The sequence below is a fragment of the Macadamia integrifolia genome, chromosome 1, assembly GCF_013358625.1.
Source record: "Macadamia integrifolia cultivar HAES 741 chromosome 1, SCU_Mint_v3, whole genome shotgun sequence".
NCBI lineage: Eukaryota > Viridiplantae > Streptophyta > Magnoliopsida > Proteales > Proteaceae > Macadamia > Macadamia integrifolia.
Window position 1 is genome coordinate 17,420,457 of NC_056557.1, and position 8,093 is coordinate 17,428,549.

Sequence of the window (8,093 nt, forward strand, 5' to 3'; positions counted from 1 at the left end):
TTTGGTGGAGTTGTGTAGTGGCTTAATTCTGCTGATGGCAATGCCGAAGGTGGAATTAATGCTTCTCCCTTTCTTCCTTTTGTGAGGATTGGGTCCTTTTCCTTCCCTCATTTGATGTACTATATTTGTTTTTTTTCTTCTTTTTCATTTTTTAATATACATGAATTTTAATGGAAAAAAAAGTGAATCCAGACCATCCTAGTAACAGACTGTTTTTCATGGATATTGAAGTCCCTCTTCCACTTTGGACTCTAAGCATCTGATATCATTACTATGTTGGACTCTAGTTCAAATTGCAAGAGAAAAAAATCCTTTCTCCATCGGAGCCATGGCAGATCTTCCCTTTAAGAACCAGGATTCTTTCGCTTCCCTTCGAATATCATTCATTGAAATGTATTTGAATTTGTTCGCCCGATGAGGGCAAACTTGAACTTTTCAAGGCATTCTTCGTAGGCTTCTTGCGGGATGATTACTGTAGTTAGAGATCCTACCTGTATAGGATCAGGCAAGTCATCGATAATAAGGAGCCCTCCTCCCACAATGATAGAGTACGTCACTTCCTCCTTTGGATCTTGGGAAGCCGCAGAAGCAGGGGGGACAGCAGCGGCACCCACTCCCTTAGGTTGCCAGAAATCGGTGAGGAGAGATTGTCTTCCGCAATCGGGAGGATGATCTCCATTCTCGTCGCCCAGGTCCCTAACATTTTCTTCAGCCATCATCCTTCAATGCCCATATACCCTGTCAACCTTTTGGCCAACAAAGAATTGATAATAACATTACATTGACTTGCTTTCTTAGTCATAGTTTGGTCTGTCTTTAACAGCTTTGATAATCCAAAAACGTATGGTACCCAATTGGAGCATATGATACCGATATAGATATAGATTGGATACAAAACTATTCTTTTTTGAATTTATAATATCCTTGATGATTTTATGAGACAAAACTTGTTAGTGGTTTGGTTCAAACCATGTTTCAAACCAGTCAATTTGAAAAAAGTGTAATAGGTTAAAAGTAAAAAAGAGGGATAATCTTGGTATTTAAAAAAATCGGGGGAGAAAGAGATGTGAAAACCAAAAAGCAAGAGAGTATCAGAAAAAAAGTAAAAGGTAGGGGACTTTTAGTAAATATAAGTCAAGTGTAAGGGAATGATAGTAAATTTTCCTATTTTCTATTAATATTGATATTTTTCCATGATACGCAATGGGGTGGGGTATTAGACTTGGAGTGGTGGGGCTACAACTCCTCCTGACTTTAACTATAGTGAAGGTAGTACTGGTGGAATTATCTACCATTGTTCTTCCGTATCTCAATGGGAACTTCTGGTTACTGCACTGCTGGTCTTTAAACGTTGCAGCCTCACAGTTACCATCTGCCAAACAAGCGGCTTTGCATTCTCCAACAGTTTGGGATGATAAAACTGAAGAATATATATCATCTTCCCATGCGATGTTCTCCAACGTAGATATGGAGATGCTGCTATTTTGTGTTTCATTTCCACAGCTCTCAGCTTCTAATTTTGCTTGGCAATCCAAACTTTGGCGACTCTCGTTGATGAAGTTGAAACCAGGAATACAGTTGCATACGGCCCGTTGATCCCTGAGAGTACAATACGCGTTCAATCCGCAAATGCCTTTGGGGTCACAGTTATTTTTTGATGATACCCATCTAATGGACCAACTGCCCTTCTGATTCAGATTAATTGAATAGAGTCTGAAGATCCCATCAACGTCGATGGTCATGCGGTAGAAAACGTTCCTGTTGATGGGAGTTTCACCAGAAGAAAGATTCTTTATAGTGAAACCTGTACCATTCAGCAAATACAGATATACATCAGCATCAAGTTTTAATGAACACTCGTCTCCTTGCCCATCCGTACCTGAGGCCCAATATGCATATGGGGATGTGTCTGGAGAATATTCGGTTATGGAACAAGGTCGCCGTCATGCTGCATATTGAGCCGGAATATTCCAGTCGAGTGGTCGGTTTCTGATAAACTAGAGAACAGCTCCTGCCCTGCCGTTAGCCGCTGACCTGGGAGAAGGGTATAGGTGGGGGAGTGATCAAAACTTTGCCAAATGATACTTCCGGTTGAATTATATAGAACGAAATTGCCTGTGTCAAGCATGGAAGCCCAAGAGGCAGACTTCGAATCGTCACCAATAGATTTAGGTTGGTCTTGTTGTGTGGGTTGGAGGATCAATCTACCATCTCTTGTGAGGTTCAAAGTAGCGTTGGTAGACAAAGGTGGATCGTCTCGGTTTACTGTCCATACCACAGTAAGTTGAGGTATTTGGGCAAACCAAATTCCAATGGCAAACCCATTTCCTTGTGGATAAAATCCAAAGGCAAATCGACCAGAAGGAGAAAGCCATGATGATGAATTGGTGGAGGAGGAAGCAGGCGAGAGAGAAGAACCTAAGCTAATGTTGGATGACCTAATTTGTTGAGCTTCTACCACTGCAGAAACATAAAATGCAGAAGAGAGTAGTAGTAGAAACAAAAAGGTAATAACAGAAGCCATGAGAATTGGATGAATAGAGTAGTAGCCACTTGGTTGGGTGTGGGAGCCACATATACAATTGTCTTTCGGCCCCTTTTTACTGTTAGTAGTGATAAGAACAGTCAAGGGTGTACGTTCAAATCACGGTTGTAGAATGAAGAAGTCAAACCACTAGTCCTCACAGCCGTGGGAAGTACTCTGCAGCTTATAAGGCTATTACCAAATTACAAATTTTGAAAACCACCACCGTCACTTCAAGGCAGTGGACCATAAGATAGAGATGTTTAACTTTCCAAAATAAATTCGGAGTTCCCAAGAAGATGGTAGTCCAATATGAGATTGTTCATGTATGAGATTGTTCTCCTACGTCTCTCGTCCGTACAATTGTCTATTCAAACTTTTGTCTGAGCCACACACACAATGTATGTCAACGCAAGGGCGACGTAGGTCGTTGCAATACTTCGAGCCTCCTGGTTTTGATATTTTCAACATTTTATCATGTGGGAAGTTTTTCTTCCCCATCCTTTTTTTTTTTTTTTTCCGGTAGATTTTTCTTCACCATGACATGAAGGTGAAGGGTCACCCACGGTAATAAATGTTTGACCCCACTATAATATGAAGTCAGAATTTTGGGGATACCTCTCTCTCCCTTGACCATGATTAAAGGAAAATTTGGTCTTTATTTTTGGTCTATTGATAAAAACTTGGTCTTTTTTTTTTTTTTTTTTTTGCCATATGTAAAACCCTACAAAAACGAATTAAAGATTAGAGAAATATTTCCACTTCATATGCATGAAGGCCAATGGAAGCACATCAGAAAATTTACATCGGAAATGAATCCAAATCCTCCGCATCAGGGCAGCAATAACACATAGGCATGTTGATGGAGTAAATAGAGAGACTAAGGGCACTTGACTCCACAAATTCAATGATAGTGGAAATGAACCTTTTGTGTTGCAGGTAGCACTGTTCTTTGTATGCACTGCAACTATTGTTTGTGATGCTCTAACTTTGTGACCTCCCTGCTCTAGTAGAATTAGCAGCCAATTTAGCCTTCTTCGACGGGGAAAACGAATACTAAGACGCAGGGATCGGGTTTTAGCTTCTATGGAGGGACGTGGTTCAACAATTTTTTTGTTAATAATTTTTTTCCTTAAAAAAAAATTAAAAAATTAGCTGATTTAGCAGTTGGATGTTCCAATTCTTTCCCAATCTTTCATCAATATCTGCAAAATTTAGCATTGTATCTCTCACAGCATGTGGCAATGAAATGGGCTAAAACTTGCTTAGTACCATTTCTGAGTGATATTTAGTCAAAGAGGATTAGTCACATTCCTAGTAGTAAATTGTTTTCCCCCCTATTAGGCTCTCTTTGGTATGATTTCTATTTGTATTTATTAATTATTTTTTAGAAATTATTTTTGACAATAAATTAGGGACCACAAATAGTATTCGTTTGGTTACTATTTATAAAATAGATTATATAATGAGAAAATAGGTTTTAGTTTTAACCTTCAACTTTGAGCTTCAAGCGATAGAAATGATAAGATTGTGGTTTTTTATTGGAAAGGTATAAAACATACAAAAGTTACATATTTACCATTGATTTTAAGTAGTTTAACACACTTGCTCATTGAAGGTAGTAAAAATCAACATAAATATTTGTTTCCACAAATCACAAATAGCTTGAGAGTAATTTGTGATTTGTGATTTGTGATTTGTGATTTATTCCAATTTATTATAAATAGAAATAAATGTTATAAATTATACCAAACACTTGTAAAAATAGAAATAAGTCAAATAAATACAAATAGAAATCAAACCAACGAGAGCCTTAGTAAAGAAAGCCCTATTAGTTAAGAAAGCTTCCATTGTACTTACCAGGAAAAATGTGTCTACTCCTTAAGGTGCCTTCTTCTTGAGAATGTCCTGTCACACCCTGATATAATCCATTTCTTCAATTGCATGCATTTCTTTTGTGAGTGGATTCCATGGAACAATTGGATAGACCATGTGGACATTTCATCCATTGAGGTATGCATAACGGATACAGTGTGGCGACAACCGTGCTTTTGATGCATCTTCCCCTGTAGAAGAACCAAACTCCTTTGCCAAAAGTCAGCTTGTGCAACTATGAGTGGGCATTCTTTTCTCTGCATTCATCTAATTCATTTGAGATTAGTTAGATGAAATTTAACTGCTTGAGATCTTAGATTTTGATATGGTGCTATATCCAATCCCTCTTCTTAATCTGAACCTTTGTTATCAAGATATAAAAAATCCCTCTTAATATCCACCCCAATTCAGCACTACCAAGCTAACTATCAGGTTTATGTCTTTGCAGGCACGCCCCTTGTTCAACGACTGCTGGGAGTTTTCAAAACTGGCAGACCCTCGGTTACAAGGTCGATACCCAATGCAATATTTATACTTCATTTCCAAGTATTTGCTTGTTAGTTTTTCATACTCTGTTTCTGTTTGGAAGGTGAGATACTCGTTCATGTTTATGTTTTGGATTTTCTTTTTCGGTTCTCATTTTTTGCTTTGAGTCTGACTTTTGAAGGACATCATTATTTAGTGTGTATGTCACGCCAACCTCTGTCTTTGGGTGATGTATGGCATATGGAAAAGAATAGGAAAAATTAAGTTTTTCATATCCAACTGGATAGAATGAATTCTCAGGAATTAACTTAATGCTGAATTTTTTTAGGAACTAATGTACACAACTATAGGACAATGTCTCTGTTCCTGTCTTGCTCTTGGTACCAAGTTCTCTGGTCCGAACATATTAAGCATTACCTTAAACATAGTAAATTTTCCTGCATGCTGAGGGGTTGCTTCAGCTTAATGGATTATGACATATTTGTTCCTAGAAATTTCTGCTCTTGATTTTCTTGAAATATTCTGTTCATTGTAATACCTCTTTAGATAATTATGAGGAAGAAGAAGAATTAACAAAATGAAATATCATTTGGATGACTATTCTCTTATGGAATGAGAACTTGGTTTGTTCCTTCAGCATATAAGAAGCACTACCCTCCATCTTTGGGTGACGAAGTATGGCGTCTGGAAAAGATTGCGAAAGATGGTGCTTTTCATAAGCGGCTTGCTTCTCATGAAATCACAACGGTGCAGGATTTTCTGCGGTATCTGATTACTGTTCAATCCTCTCCACGCAGTGTAAGGGAACTGTAATGGTTTAAACATATTAGTGAGAGGCCCATGAACCCAGGTCTTGATCCCAATAACAGGTATGTGTCTATAGAAGCAGATCTTAAGTTTTCTCATAGAATCTAATTGGTCACTAACTAGGTACAGTAAGCCCAAGGCTAGCATCATAACAAAGACAAGGGTGGTAACACCCATGCTCTTACACATTTACAAAAAAAGAAAAAAAAAAAAGAGCACCTCGCGATCTTCGTTGTTCACAGTTTACACAGAACGGGTTGCTTTTTATCTTCTGAAACTTCTTTAATGGATAATGATCAAAATTACCAATTTCTTCGAAATTCCAGTCCCAAAAGTTGAACCATCAGTACACATGGAAGAACAAAGAAGAAATTAAAAAAGAGGGGGAAAAAAAAATCAGTAGCTGGTAATTTCCATGGCTACAAACATATGAAACTCTTATATACATCAACCCATGTACAAGAAGCAGAGTACAATCGTGAAATCATTCAAAACTGATCAAGAAGAGGGAAAATTGGATCTTTGTTTGGATACAAACTATTATGATAGAACAGAACAATCACTTCTGCTTATGCCTCTTAAGATGATAAATCAATTGGGGCCCTGTTGCTGCCGAAAATCCGTATGAGCTGACCTGCACAAGCACAGACGGCAGAGGCCCGGAGCTTTGCCCGGGGTTAGTCCTCCGACGCTCAAGTTAGGGATCGGCCGCACAGTTTTTGTATAGGAGTAATGGTGTGGGTATTGATGCTTACCTTCTTCCTTCCTCTCGGGCCCTCTTATATAGCTCTTAGGGTTTAGGGTTTTCCCTTTCCTTCCAAGAGTCCTTCTCGGGTCCACCTTCTTCCTTTTAGAGTTCCACTCGAATACGTCCTATCCTTTTAGCGGGGAATATTCTCTTCACGCAGGTTACGTGGTAGAATCCTTACAATCCCTATCTGGTGGGCGACACATGTCCCGATGGGCGACGCGTGTCCTTACCCTACTGAGCAATCGATTTGGCCATATCAGGAGCCCCCTTACTCCCGCTAGGAGACTCTTCCTGTGGGAGTAACCAAATTTTTCGTAATAATGATTTTTTTTTCTTTTTGCGCCTTCGACCTTATTCCTTCGGCTTTAGCCTCTGCTTGAGACCGAGGCCTACAGTTAGTCGAGGTAAAGACCTTCGGTCAGTTCGGCTTGGCCTTACCCAGGTGTCCAACCGAGGTGGGGACCTTCCTTCTGGTTCGCTCGGACTTGCCCTGAGCCCCCAACCGAGGTGAAGACCTTCGGTCAGGCCTGTTCGGCTTTGGCCGAACTCCCAACCGAGAAGACCTTCGGTCAGGTCTGTTTGGCTTTGGCAGGACTCCCAACCTAGGTGAGGGGGACCTTCGGTCAAGTCAGTTCGGCTTTGGCCAAACTCCCAACTGAGAAGACCTTCAGTCAGGTCTGTTCAGCTTTGGCTGAACTCCTAACCGAGAAGAAGACCTTCGGTCAGGTCTGTTCGGACTTTGCCTGAGCCCCCGACCGAGGTGAAGACCTTTGGTCAGGTCTGTTCGGCTTTGGTCGAACTCCTAACCGAGGTAAAGACCTTCGGTCAAGTCTGTTCGGCTTTGGCCGAACTCCCAACCGAGAGGGGGACCTTCGGTCAGGTCCGTTTGGCTTTGGCTGAACTCCCAACCGAGAGGGGGACCTTCGGTCAGGTCCGTTCAGCTTTGGCCGAACTCCCAACCGAGGTGAAGACCTTCGGTCAAGTCTGTTCGGCTTTGGCCGAACTCCTAACCGAGAAGAAGACCTTCAATCAGGTCTGTTCGGCTTTGGCCAGACTCCCAACCGAGGTGAAGACCTTCGGTCAGGTCTGTTCGGCTTTGGTCGAACTCCCAACTGAGGTAAAGACCTTCGGTTAGGTCTGTTCGGATTTGGTCAAACCCCCGATCGAGGTGAGGACCTTCGGTCAGCTCAGCTCAAACTTTGCCTGAGCCCCCGATCGAGGTGAGGACCTTCGGTCCGAACTCCCAACCAAGAGGGGGGCCTTCGGTTAGGTCCGTTCGGCTTTGGCCGAACTCCCAACCGAGAAGACCTTCGGTCAGGTCTGTTCGGCTTTGGCCGAACTCCTAACCGAGAAGAAGACCTTCGGTCAGGTCTGTTCGGACTTTGCCTGAGCCCCCGACCGAGGTGAAGACCTTCGGTCAGGTCTGTTCGGCTTTGGCCAAACTCCCAACCGAGGTAAAGACCTTCGGTTAGGTCTGTTCGGCTTTGGCCGAACTCCCAACCGAGAGGGGGACCTTCGGTCAGGTCCGTTCGGCTTTGGTCGAGCTCCCAACCGAGAGGGGGACCTTCGGTCAGGTCCGTTCGGCTTTGGCTGAACTTCCAACCGAGGTGAAGACCTTCGGTCAGGTCCGTTCGGCTTTGGTCGAGCTCC

At 41.8% G+C, this 8,093-nt stretch overlaps 1 pseudogene; it reads right to left on the bottom strand.

The window, feature by feature from the left end:
* Positions 1-383: 383 nt before the first annotated feature.
* Positions 384-2,564, bottom strand: LOC122070034 (annotated as a pseudogene).
* Between the last annotated feature and the right edge of the window lie 5,529 nt (positions 2,565-8,093).